The sequence below is a fragment of the Scyliorhinus canicula genome, chromosome 7 (assembly GCF_902713615.1).
Source record: "Scyliorhinus canicula chromosome 7, sScyCan1.1, whole genome shotgun sequence".
Taxonomy (NCBI): Eukaryota; Metazoa; Chordata; class Chondrichthyes; order Carcharhiniformes; family Scyliorhinidae; genus Scyliorhinus; species Scyliorhinus canicula.
Window position 1 is genome coordinate 159,516,549 of NC_052152.1, and position 14,344 is coordinate 159,530,892.

At 50.2% G+C, this 14,344-nt stretch overlaps 1 non-coding gene across 1 annotated transcript; it reads left to right on the top strand.

Annotated features, from left to right (window-relative positions):
- Positions 1–305: 305 nt before the first annotated feature.
- trnak-uuu lies at positions 306–378 on the top strand. The gene has a single exon. It is a non-coding gene; the product is annotated as a tRNA-Lys (tRNA).
- The last annotated feature ends 13,966 nt before the right edge of the window (positions 379–14,344 follow it).

The window sequence follows — 14,344 nt, forward strand, 5'->3', positions numbered from 1 at the left end:
AGGCAACATCCTGGTAAATCTCCTTTGCACCTTTTCCAAAACTTCCACATCCTTCCTAAAATGAGGTGACCAGAACTGCACACAGTACTCCAAATGTGGCCTGACCAAGGTTTTTTACAGCTGCATCAGCTGCATCAGAGGTACCTCGAGGTCAATGATACGGGGGAGGTCCGGGGGGGGATGGTGTGGGAGGCTCTGAAGGCAGTGATTAGGGGGAGCTGATCTCCATCCGCGCCCATAGGGAGAGGGGGGAGAGGAGGGAGATACAGCTACAGTTGAAGAGCCCGGATAGCTCAGTCGGAAGAGCCCGGATAGCTCAATCGGTAGAGCATCAGACTTTTAATCTGAGGGTCCAGGGTTCAAGTCCCTGTTCGGGCGATGCTTCTCAATCCCCATGTTAGTAAGGGAATTTGCTGAGAGTTTATATTAAGGGGCCTCATGGTAGCATGGTGGTTAGCATCAATGCTTCACAGCTCCAGGGTCCCAGGTTCGATTCCCGGCTGGGTCACTGTCTGTGTGGAGTCTGTACGTCCTCCCCGTGTGTGCGTGGGTTTCCTCCGGGTGCTCCGGTTTCCTCCCACAGTCCAAAGATGTGCGGGTTAGGTGGATTGGCCATGCTAAATTGCTAAATTGCCCGTAGTGTAAGGTTGTTGGGTTACGGGTATACGGGTTACGTGGGTTTAAGTAGGGTGATCATTGCTCGGCACAACATCGAGGGCCGAAGGGCCTGTTCTGTGCTGTACTGTTCTATGTTCTATCATCACCTCACGACTCTTAAATTCAATCCCTCTGCTAATGAACGCTAGCACACCATAGGCCTTCTCAACAGCTCTATCCACTTGAGTGGCAACTTTCGAAGATCTATGAACATAGACCCCAAGATCTCTCTGCTCCTCCGCATTGCCAAGAACCCTACCGTTAACCCTGTATTCCGTATTCATATTTGTCCTTCCAAAATGGACAACCTCACACTTGTCAGGGTTAAACTCCATCTGCCACTTCTCAGCCCAGCTCTGCATCCTATCTATGTCTCTTTGAAGCCGACAAAGCCGGCTTGTGCTTCCTTTTCGACTGAGGAGTGTCGAAGTTCCGAAGCGGAGAGGGTTCGGGAGAAAAATGCGACTGGTCTCCCTGCCTGTGTTAGTGTGGCTGCAAGAGCTACCTCTGAGGCGTCGCTCTGTACCTGGAAAGGGACGGATTCATCCACCGCCCGCATGGCAGCCTTGGCGATGTCCTCCTTGATGCAGTTGAAGGCCTGGTGAGCCTCAGCTGACGGGAAAAAGTGTGGCCTTAAATAGTGGGCGGGCTTTGTCCGCATATTGAGGGACCCACTGGGCATAATACGAAAAGAATCCCCAGCACCTTTTGAGGGCCTTGGGACAATGAGGGAGAGGGAGTTCTAAGAGGAGGCGCATACGGTCCGGGTCGGGACCCAGGACTCCGTTTTCCACGACATATCCGAGGATGGCTAGTCTGGTTGTGTGGAAAACGCATTTCTCCTTGTTGTATATGAGGTTAAGCTTCTGGGCCGTCTGGAGAAATCGGTTGAGATTGGCATCGTGGTCCTGCTGGTCATAGCCACAGATGGTGACGTTATCCAAGTACGGAAACGTGGCCCGCAGCCCGTACTGGTCCACCATTCGGTCCATTGCTCATTGGAACATCGAAACCCCATTCGTGACGCCAAAGGGGACCCGGAGGAAGTGGAAGAGGCGGCCATCGGCCTCAAATGCTGTGAAGTGGCGGTCCTCCAGGCGGATTGGGAGCTGGTGGTATGCAGACTTCAGATCCACCGTGGAAAAAATCCGATACTGGGCGATCTGATTCACCATGTCTGCAATCCTGGGGAGGGGGTACGCGTCGAGGAGCGTAAACCAATTAATAGTCTGACTATAGTCTATGACCATGTGGAATTTTTCCCCGGTCTTGACGACCACCACCTGAGCTCTCCAGGGACTGTTACTGGCCTCTATGATCCCCTCACGTAAAAGCCTCCGGACCTCGGATCGAATGAACACCCTGTCCTGTAGGCTATACCGCCTGCTGCCAGTGGCTACGGGTTTACAGTCCAGAGTGAGGTTGGCAAAGAGAGGAGGGAGGGATATTTGCAGTGTGGCTAGGCTGCAGATAGTGAGTGGGGGTAGGGGTCCGCCGAAGCTGAAGGTGAGACTCTTGAGATTACATTGAAAGTCGAGTCCCAATAAGAGTGGGGCGCAGAGTTCGGGCAGGACGTATAGTTGGAATTTAGAAAGCTAGCGCCTTGGCTTGTTAGAGTTACGACGTTGCGCCCTTGGATATGGGCAGAGTGGTAACCCGAAGCGAGGGAGATAGTTTGCTGTGCAGGGAAAACGGGGAGCGAACAGCGTCTTACCAGATCTGGGTGTACGAAGCTCTCAGTGCTCCCGGAGTCGAAAAGGTTGGCATTTTTCGACTCCGGGAGCACTGAGAGCTTCGTACACCCAGATCTGGTAAGATGCTGTTCGCTCCCTGTTTTCCCTGCACAGCAAACTATCCTGGGTGTACTGTACCCGTTGATTTGGACCGTCATCAGCGAGTTGTGGAGATGCTTTGGGCGCGATTGGTCCAGTGTGACTGCTTTGAGTTGCGGGTAGTCGGCGGCTCGGTCGGCTGCGCTGGGATAGCCCCGCGATGAGTGCCCGTCTTCAATCGAGTTTTCTGAGTGTGGAGAGGATGGGGCCCAAGACGGCCGCCCCGTGGATCGCACGTGGTGGGCGGCGTGGTGGGGGTCCACCAAGATGGCGGCCCCCATGGATCGCACGTGGCGGGTGGGGGCGGAGTCGGGGCATAGGCCGCTGCGTTCCGGGGCCTGCAGGCCTGCGAGTGCAGCGGGCGATTACTTTGTGCCGCTGGAGGTTTAGGGGCTGGGGCCTTCCTTGCCAGGCACACTCTGGCGTAGTGGCCTTTTCGCTGGCAGCTGCTGCAGGCTCTCAGCATCAGCCTTTATACTTCCGGTTAGGGGGAGGAGTTGTGAGTGGAGCCAAGGGTGGAGCCCAGTACAAACTCCCGTACACTCCCAGTGCATCTCTCCCTAGTGGCAGAGCAGCACAACTGCTCGTGTGCCGAGCTTACAGAGACATAGTACAACATGTATAATACAGTGTGAATTACGCTACTGTGATCCACCACAACATAGTAAGATCTACTCATGCACCAAGTACTACAAACTAAACTATCTCTAATGCTAACGCCTATACATTTTTTTATTTTTTTTTTTATAAATTTAGCGTACCCAATTATTTTTTCAATTAAGGGGCAATTTAGCGTAGCCAATCCACCTACCCTGCACATCTTTGGGTTGTGGGGGCGAAACCCACGCAGACACGGGGAGAATGACTAACGCCTATACTTAACATCGGGTGCCCACTCAGTCAGAGGAACAATGGCCGTTGTTCGGATCTGAGGTTGTTGGGTTCGAAGAGGTATAGGAGAACAGCTAAGGTCGTCCGTCTAGTAGCGAGCGTTGACCTTGAACATACTTGCTTCTGGTGATGCTGGTGGAAGGTCTCTCCGCTTTAAGAGCCAATTCCAAGAGAGTAGATCTCTCGTGGGGGTTCCTTCTTATACCTGAAGGGGCTTTGCGTGCTTTTAGGTGGGCCTTAAACTTGGCCCCAATTAATTAGGCCGCTTCCTGATCATTGCTATCGATCTTGACCAATAAAGGGGTGGGTGCCCTGATGGCTGGGCGTGTCTTTGGTAGCCGTTGGCTTGGCTTTGTTTGTGTTTTCGGTTTGGGGAACAGGCGCCGGGATGTCTGCAACAGTATCGGTTGCTTGAGTGTCTTTCCTTTGTTCCCGGAGATGAGCCATCAATATGCAAATCCACCTATAGTTTCAATTCCGTCTGGGAGCTGTCTCCCCAATATGCATGCAGGCTCTGTGCCTGCTTGTTTTCCTAACATTGTCCACAGTTCCCTCCATTCTTTGCGAGCGTCCAGTTTGTATTCTGGAAGTGGCCATCCCAGATGGCTACAATCCGTCTTTGTGATCCTCAATGCGAAGCGCGAAGGATCATATTACTGCATCTTCTTTGTTCTCCTCCGAAGTCGGGCACCCATAAGCAAGGACAGGCTCTACACTACTCTGTCCTATGAATTGGAAGTTTTACCTAAATTGTTTTATATACAGACATCATTATAAAATTCTACAGGGCACTATGACATTCAGGCATGCATTACAAAATAAAAACACGGGAACCTCTAACTATCCTTAACTAAACTATCCTTAATCAGTGAAAAGCATGTACAACATTTTAAACAATACAGTAGCAGCTATACAGGTCTCTGTGGCTTGGCAGTCAAGCACAGAGTTTTACATCCTGTTTTTATGAGAACAGATAAACAAAAAAAGTCAATGTACTTCAATTCACTTAAAGAGAGTGGGGAGTTTGCTGAAGTCTGAAAATAGGGGGTCTGAAGGTATATACCGGTGTGCGGGAGGCTTTCCTCCGCCATTTCCTAAGTCTTAGTGTCTGAATGACATTGCAGAGTATTGCAAATACTAATAGTGCTTCGACAACATAGGACAGGGAATACCAGGTGATGAACTTGTCACACCAGGTTGGTGTATCAGTTGCTGTCTCTGGGTACAGTGTGTGGCAGGGATGGGAAACATTCCCGGCCTGTGGGGTAGGGGGTCAAGGGGGTCGTGTCCGGCGCAACTGTAGGGATCCCGCGAAGATCCAAATGTAGACCATGATGCCCGTCTTCAGGTTCTCTTCTTTCTTCCGTAGTCTTCCTGTGGCTTCTGTGGTTCTGGATTTCTGTGGACACAAGCATAATATCTGTTATTATCTTGCTTAAGATCTCATATAGCTGTCTGTCTGTCCTTTTATTACCAAACACCCATTATAATTGGTCACCATCTGTGACTCCCTCATTTTTTTTAAAGCAACTATTTGGGACAAGACATCCGAGAAGGAAATACTGACACAGCGCGAGCAGTCTCGCAGCCTGTGCGATCGATGCAGTGAGTGTACCATCACAGTGTTTGAGGATGTAAATAGCATATGGAAAGCAACCTGAGGGCCGCCGTAAAACAAACAAAAGAGTTTTGAACCAAAAGTTCCGAATGGGGTGCGTATGGGCCGCGGCGGGTAAGAATGGGTGGAATCCCCGGGTAGGACGGTGGCCAGTGCCGTATGTGCTCTACCCGAGCATAGCTGACCAGATGGGGGTCCTCAGGCAGGGCGGGGACCAGTGCCGTTACTCCACTGCCTGAGTGATCGGGCAAGAACGGTAAGAATTTGTGATCGTCATGGGTGTTGCTTTTTGTGGCTACCTTCAAATAAGGAGCGTAGCTATGATCGGTTGTCTGCGGACAAACGTGCTCCATTAACTGCCAGTGGGCATTAAAAGAGTGGTAGCGTGGGGCCATGAAAAACTTTAAGTGCACAAACAACATTTAACATTCACAATAACAAACATTTAAAGTAACACACAATCATAACAGAAACCGTGCAGGTTCCATCAGAAAGGACATCGTAAAGCTCCATAGGTTCCTTTTTACCATCATCTGGACAACGCATTGCTCTAAAGTGAACAGATGCGCAAAGGGGTTCATTTGGTGGGAGTCAGACTCAAAGTCATCATCTTCTCCCGGTTGCCATGCTCGTGACTGGATTAGGCGTGACAAAGCTGCTTGGGGCGATCTCATCATTCCGAATGAGTCTATACAAATTGGCTCAGTGCCAATGTTTCGTGTCGAGGTTGGAGGTGCTAGGGGGCAATCCATAATCGTTGGGCGGTGGGTCTGGATCAGGGGCTTTAATGTACGTGGTCTCGAAGGGGTCGCTGGAATCTTGTTCGGAGTCGCTGGGAGTGGGGCCTGGTGTAATCGTGTTGTGGCGTGCTGGGGCTGTCGCTATCGCTGTCGCTGTCGCTGTCGCTGTCGCTGTCGCTGTCGCTGCTGGTTGGAGAAAGGAGAGGCGGAGTTGTGACTCTGGGGGTGGAGTTGAGTAGTGTGTGAGGATGGGCTGGACTGGTTGGGGGAGGGTAGGAATAGGCCGTTTGTGGGCGAGGCGTGTTCATCTGCTGCTGCGAGCGAGATGTGGTGTGAATGGTTATTCTGCGAGCCATAAGCCTTCAGCTGGTTTATGCGGAACCATGCAGACTTGCCATTGGGATAGGTGCTTTTATATACGGAGGGTCTGACTCTATCAGAAATGGAGCACGGTCCTGCAAATTTGGGGGAAACGAATGAACTGGGGTCGTATAGGGCTAGCATGACCTGCTGCCCGAATACAAATTCTGTGGCATTTACTGTCTTGTCGAAGCAAACTTTACTTTGCTTCTTGCTTGTCCCAAGCCTAACAGCTGCGGCGAGCTGGGCTGCTTTTACATTCTCGATAACCTGCTGAACTGCTTTCTCATGGGTGGGGGCGGTGACTGCAGGGCTGGCCAAATCGAATCCAAACAAATATTCTGTCCCTTTCATGGGTCGTCCGGTCATGAGGGTGTGGGGGGTGTATCCTGTCGACGTGGATACCATGTTCCTTAAGAACATTAATGCAAAGGGGAGAACTGTATCCCAGGTGCTATTGTGTTGTTGCATCATTTTTCTTAGGGTTGCTTTTAAAGTTCTGTTCATTCTCTCTACTATTCCGCTTGATTGGGGGTGATATGCAATGTGGAATTTTTGTTTGATTCTGAAAATTGTAAGGACGTTTTTCATCACTCGTCCTGTAAAATGTGAGCCTTGGTCTGACTCTGCTGTGTTGAAGTCACCAACTTGTAAAAATATGCTGAGTGAGGATTTTGGCTGTCGTTTTACTTGTGTTTGTTCTGGATTGAAAGGCTTCCACCCATTTTGTGAAGGTGTCGATGACCACCAACATATACTTAAAACCATTCCTGCAGGGGGGTAGGGGTCCTATATAATCAATTTGCAAGTTCGTCCAGGGGCCATTAACGGGGCGGGTGTGATTGAGCTGACCTTTCCTTGCGTATCTGTCCGGATTGTTCTGGGCGCAGATTAAACATTTTTCAATGTAGTGCGTTACATTGGCTTTTAAATCAGGCCACCAGCAGAGAGGTATTAGGTGGGCTAGGGTTGCTTCTATGCCTTGATATCCATGGTTGTCATGGAATTGACAAATAATCTGATTCTTGTCCTGGCTAGGGACTACATGGGCGGGATTCTCCCATACCCGGCAGGGCGGGGGGTCCAGGCGGGACGGAGTGGCGTGAACCACTCCGGCGTCGGCCCGCCCCAAAGGTGCAGAATCCTCGGCACCTTCAGGGGCTAGGCCGGTGCCGGAGTGGTTTGCGCCCCGCTGGCCAGCGTGGAAGGCCTTTGGCGCCATGCCAGCCGGGGCCGAAGGGACTCCGCCGGCCGCGCAAGTCCACGCATGCGCGGGAGTGTCAGCGGTTGCTGACGTCGTCCCCACGAATGCGCAGGGCAGGGGTCACCTACGCCTCGGCCATCGCGGAGGCTGACACGGCCGACGCGTAGTAAAAGAGTGCCCCCAAGGCACAGGCCCGCCCGCGGATTGGTAGGATCCGATCGCAGGCCAGGCCACCGTGGGGGCACACCCCCGGGGCCAGATTGCCCCGCGCACCCCCAGGACCACGGAGCCGGCCCACGCTGCCAGGTCCCGCCGGTAAGGGAGCTAGTCTGATCCACGCCGGCGGGACTGGCAAAAAACCAGCGGGACTTCAGCCCATCGCGGGCCAGAGACTTTGGGCAGCACCGGGCCCATTGAGTCACGCCGGGCCACGCCATTCACCGGCGTGGGCGGCGTGACTCATGCCTCACCGACATTTGGAGGGCCGGAGAATTCGGCTGCCGGCGGGGGCGGGATTCACGCCAACCTCCGCCCTCCTCCCCAGGAATAGATCTGGCTGGTCTGAAACCCCGAAGACCGCCACTATTGGGCATGGCTCCACCCTCACCCCCACCACTTTGGACATAGCCTCGAAGAAGGCTGTCCAGTACTCCACAAGTCTGGGGCAAGACCAGAACATGTGGGCGTGGTTGGCCGGGCCTCTTTGGCACCGTTCACATCTGTCCTCCACCTCCGGGAAGAACCTACTCATACGGTTTCTTGTTAAGTGGGCTCTATGTACCACTTTTAGTTGCGTCAGGCTGAGCCTTGCGCACGTGGAGGTGGAGTTGACCCTATGCAGTGCTTCGCTCCAGAGTCCCCACCCTATCTCAATCCCCAGGTCGTCCTCCCATTTCATTCTTGTTGCGTCCAGTACGGTGTCGTCCCTTTCTACCAGTCGGTCATACATGTCACCACAGTTCCCTTTCTCTAGGATACTTGCGTCCAGTAGGTCTTCCAGTAGTGTCTGTCGTGGCGGTTGTGGGTACGTCCTTGTCTCCTTTCGTAGGAAGTTTTTGAGCTGCAGGTACCGTAGCTCGTTCCCCCCAGCTAGCCGAAATTTACCTGATATCTCTGTTAGTACGCATGCAAATAACACACTTCCGAATTTTGGTGGTTTGATCAGTATTGGTCTTACGTTTGTGGTTTTTCTTTTTCCAATTGGATTCTAATTCAAATTTGGGTTCTCTCGGAGTGACTAGGCCACTTTTAGGTCGAGTCCGTCAGATGTCGCCAGTAATGTTACTCTGTTTACTTGCTATAAATATAGCAATCAATTACAAATGTGAGGTTATCCATTTTGGTAGGAATAACAGCAAACGGGATTATTATTTAAATGATAAAATATTAAAACATGCTGCTGTGCAGAGAGACCTGGGTATTCCAGTGCATGAGTCGCAAAAAGTTGGTTTACAGGGGCAACAGGTGATTAAGAAGACAAATGGAATGTTGTCCTTCATTGCTAGAGGGATGGAGTTTAAGACTAGGGAGGTTATGCTGCACCTGCATAAGGTGTTAGTGAGTCCACACCTGGAGTATTGTGTTCAGTTTTGGTCTCCTTACTTGAGAAAGGACATACTGGCACTGGAAGGTGTGCAGAGGAGATTCACTAGGTTAATCCCAGATCTGAAGGGGTTGGATTACGAGGAGAGGTTGAGTAGACTGGGACTGTACTCATTAGAATTTAGAAGCATGAGAGGAACAACGGCCGTTGATCGAATCTGTTGGGTTTGAAGAGGTACAGGAGAACAGCTAAGGTCGTCCGTCTGGTAGCGAGCGTTGACCTTGAACTTACTTGCTTCTGGTGATGCTGGTGGAAGGGTCTCTCCGCTTTAAGAGCCAATTCCAAGAGAGCAGATCTCTCGTGGGGGTTCCTTCTTATACCTGGAGGGGCTTTGCGTGCTTTTAGGTGGGCCTTAAACTTGGCCCCAATTAATTGGGCCGCTTCCCAATTACTGTTATCGATCTTGACCAATAAAGGGGTGGGTGCCCTGATGGCTGGGCGTGTCTTAGGTGGCCATTGGCTTGGCTTTGTTTGGGCTTTCGGTTTGGGGAACTGGCGTCGGGATGCCTGAAACTGTATCCGTTGCTTGAGTGTCTTTCCTTTGTTCCCGGAGATGGGCCATCAATATGCTAATCGACCTATAGTTTCAATTCCTTCTGGGAGCTGTCTCCCCAATATGCATGCAGGCTCAATGCCTGCTTGTTTTCCTAACATTGTCCACAGTTCCCTACATTCTTTGCGAGCGTCCATTTTGTATTCTGGAAGTGTCCATCCCAGATGGCTCTTCTCCATTGCCTACAAATTATCTAAAAAGCACAGACAATTTTTAACAACCTTACAGTAATTTGTCTTTCATCATTCTTGGGCTCAGGGGTGTGTCTGGACTTTGGTTGGTGATTTTCAAGGCTCCTTGGTTGGAGTCTTCTTCGGATTCTTGGCTTCGGATTTTCCGGAGTCTTCCCTGCTTTCTTAAAGAAAGTATCCAAGGAGCAACTGTAGATGTTGTACGTACCCCTATTCTCAGGTGCACTGTGTTCAATTTTGGGGTCATGTTCCTCAAACAGGGGCGTGACAGCTTCCAAATGTTGAAATGTCTCAGCCAACAGGTGTTTTGTTAAGGCTTTGCAAGGAGGAATCTCTTCAACAATGGGTACATCTGCCTCTTCCTCTGCCCTTGCTGCTGTTCCAAATCAATGAGGTCCTCATTAATTCATGATTCAGAACGTGATGCCAGCAATTCATCAACATCCTCTTGTGCAATGTTGAAGCTGAGTTCCTTCCTCACCCATTTTGACATCATTTCTGGTCACCTCTTTAACGGTATCCGTAAAACTTTGGAATTTAGACACAAACTGAACACAATTTTCTCCAGACACCGTGCAAATTCGATTGTGTGGCTTTATTCCCTGCCTCACCTTAGTTCTCAACTGCATGGTAAATGTTGCAGAATTTCTTGAGAATTGGCCCACCTTTTTCTCAGTTACCCCGATGGCCAAGGGAAATGAGGTTTTAAAGGACATAATTATCCGTTGGTCGAGAGGTTGCAATAGTGAGGTGGTATTGGGGGCAGAAAGACTGTCAGGATGCTCATCATCAAGGATGGTTGAATGACCAGGAGCATTATCAAGGAGTAATAATGTTTTAAAAGTCTGATTATTTCTGCTGCAAGAATCCACGACACAAAAAATGATGGTTAAACCAATTCTCAAAGATATTAATTTGACCCACGCCTTATGATCGGATTTCCATATCACTAGGAGAACCTTGGAATATCCCTGGAAAGCCCAGGGGTTTTCTGAATAGTACTCAAGCAAAGGTTTAAGTTTAAAATCACCCGCAGCATTGACACTGAGCCGATGAGTGAGCCTATCTTTCTAAGCTTTGTAACCAGGCATGGATTTCTCCTCTTTGTCAGTGTAGGTTCTCAATGGCATTTTTTCCCCAAAAGAACCCAGTTTCATCAATGTTAAAAACTTGCCAAGCACAATGATGTCAGCCAATGGTTCAGGAAAAGCATGAGTTGCCTCCTCATCAGCACTGGCAGTTTCACCTGCAACCTTGATAATATGCTTTAAAACACATGAGCCAACCCTCACCCCCCCCCCCCCCCCACCCACCCACCCCCGATTTACATTTAAACTCTCCCCCTATTGCTTCTTTAGATCATCATAAAGGCAGCTCGCCTTTTCCTGAATTCTGCCTAAACTCACAGGCGCACAGTTTTGACTTTGGTCCTCCAGCTAAACTATTAACAGTGCGCCACGTTTACGCTTTTCTCCCAATATTATGGACCAAGAAGCTCTAACTTTTAAGAAAGTTTGGAAAAACCTAGGCACCAAATACTGTACTGCAAAAGTGCGTCGAACAGCAACTGAACATGAGTGCACATATACAGTATGCAAACCAATGATGTGGTGTTGGGGGGGGTCACCACTGAGGGGGGAAAGTCAGAACTGGGCATCAATTTAAAAGCGTCATAGACCCTGTTCATCGTAACTTTGGTGTTTGGGTTCTCGGTCATGCTGCACAAAACTCTTACCTGGGCAAACCCCCGTCCTTTCAAAAATCTTAAGCTCCCATTGTTCCACCTCCACTTTCTTTGCCCCCAAGAACCTATCATTTTCCAGTCTGGAGTTTTGTCGGTCTGCCCCAGGATGCGAATGTTGCATGGTTCTTGAAGTTAGACAGGCCTTCAGACATGACAATTGTGTAGCCAATTGGTGCATTCCATCATTCAGATTCCAGAAATGTTGATTTAATTGGGGGGGAGGGGTCTTGTAAACACTCCCCAGATTTTTTGATAGAAACTTGAGCCCGATGTACTTCCTGATTTAAAGGCAATTGGATTGCAAAGCGCAGGTGTGAATCATTAAAGAGATATATCTACTCGGAGTGGGGAAGACTTGGGCTCAAGTGAAGCCCTCAAACATTCTTTTACCTTTGTTTTTCATGCAAGTTTTAATAGCCAAACAAAATGGAGACAAGATAAAACTTTCTGATGTAAACTCTTGCTGTAAAGAGAAGTTTGCCAATTGAGGAAGAAAATTCATAAAGTTAAAAAAATTATATACTGACATTACCTTAACCTGTAGGATCCTTAATGGCACAAAATTACAGCCAGACATTTACCCACACAAAGGCCTGGGTTTTTGTGCAGACAGAGAGGCTCTCCTTATGTGGCTGCTTTCAGGCTGATCTGAGAGAGTGGGAAATACAGGGCGAAATTCTCCCCCCCCCACGACGGGTGGGAGAATAGCGGGAGGGCCTTCCCGACTTTTTTGACGCCCTCCCGCTATTCTCCCACCCCCCCGCCGAAATCCCGACACGAATCGCTGCCGCCGTTTTTTTACGGCCGGCAGCGATTCACAGCTGTTAGAAGGGCCGAAGTCCCAGCCCTTTACGACCTTTTTACGAACGGCAAACACACCTGGTCCTGCCATTCGTAAAAACGTCGTGACCACCTGGAAAAAAATAACCATGGCACCGATTGGCACGGCAGTACCACGGCCGTGCCAAGGGTGCCATGGGCCCGCGATCGGTGCCCACCGATCGCGGGCAGCGGGCCCGATGCCCGCGCACTATTTGTCCTTCCGCCGCCCCGCAGTATCAATACGCGGGGCGGCTGAGGGGCAACCCGGACCGCGCATGCGCGGGTTTCGCGCAAAAACGCGATGACGTCACCCGCGCATGCGCGGGTGGAGTCTTCCCACCTGCGCATGCGCGGCTGACGTCATATGACGCGTCAGCCGGCGCTAAGTCCGACAAGCGGGCTTAACGTCGGGCTGCTAGCCCCGACGGGGGACCAGAATCGGTCCCCCGTCGGGAAGGGGCGCGATGCCGTAAAACCCGCCCGGGTTTTACGGCAGTTTGACGATTTCTCCCGTTTTGGGAGAATTTCGCCCACAATACTTGCTCATTAGACTTGGTCAGAGAAGTTCTAAACTTACTGGAGAACATTGGAAAGGTAGAGTATCCTTTTGGAGAGGTAAGGGGTCCTTTTGGAGATGGTCCTGGGACACCTGGGTCCTGAGGTCTGCCCATGGTGAATACTGAGTGAGTTGGCATAGATGGTGTAAGGGCAAAGGGTGGAGTGCAAGAGGTGGCAAAAATCATGGAATCATAGAATCTCTACAGTGCAGAAGGAGGCCATTCAGCCCATCAAGTCTACATCGACCCTTGGAAAGAGTACCCTACCTAGACCCACTCCCCGGCCCTATCCCCATAACCCAATAACCCCACCTAATCTTTTTGGACACTAAGGGATAATTTAGCACGGCCGATCTACCTAACATACACATCTTTGGACTGTGGGAGGAAACTAGAGCACCTGGAGGAAACCACACACACAGAGAAAAAGTGCAAACTCCACACAGACAGTCACCTGAGGTCGTAATCGAACCCGGGTCCCTGGCGCTGTGACATAGCAGTGCAAGCCACTATGGCACCATTCTGCCCTTACCTAAACGATATTTGTGAACCATAAGTTGTCACTAAGTTGGCATAGGTGCTATAAAGGGCCAGGGTGGTGGATGGGGGAATGAGGGAGCATAGGATGGCATGGATAGAGCATAGGGAGTGTATGAGGAGGGGTAAAGGGCTGTGAGGGGTGAGGTGCTGGAGGACTGCGCTTTCTTTCAATGTGCCAGAGCTCTGAGACAGGCATTACACCAACAGTGCCTCCTCTCCCAGCAGCCCCTGTGAACTCTTTCTGGGTGGTGATAGCATTATTTCCATAATACCAGTCCCCCCACCTCCCCCACTCCTGGGAAGAAAAACATTTCGGGGGGCACTTTTCCAGGAGTAGGATTCATGGAGCCTGACTGTGTGCACCTGATGTGAGAGCAAAAACTCCGTCCAATATATGGCTTGTCAGCTGACAAAGTATCACTGAAAAGTTACTGTTCAATGAATGCATAATGGAGTGCACAGTAGTCGGCAGAACTATCAAAAGTGTAAGACTGGTGACAACTTTTGCTTTTTTGTGGAATCTATACTGAGCTCCACTAACTACAACACATGTTATAAAATAAGGAAAGAGCGGCATGGTGGCGCAGTGGTTAGCAGGTTTGATCCCAGCCCCGGGTCACTGTCTGTGTGAAGGTTCCACATTCTCCCCGTGTCAGCCAATATCCCACCCCCACAACTCAGTGATGTGCAGGGTAGGTGGATTGGCTACGCTAAATTGCCCCTTAATTGGAATTTTTTTAAAAATAAAATAAAAATAAGAAAATGTGCTTTGTTCAATGGATCAGCAGCATCTTGGGGTAAATTCAGGAAGATTTAATGTTCTATTTAGCTCTCACAGAGGGCCAGCATGAACGCAATGGGTAGAGTGGTCTTGTTATGCTCTGCAACCATTCTATGATTCTCTGCTTCATTGTCAGGGAGGGAGGCCAGTGACTGGAAGGAGCAATGGGAAGAGTTTTCCCTTTCCGTATATGAGGGGCCAGAAAGCAAATATGGCATATAGAAGCAAGGTGTTCGTTCTAAAAATTAGAA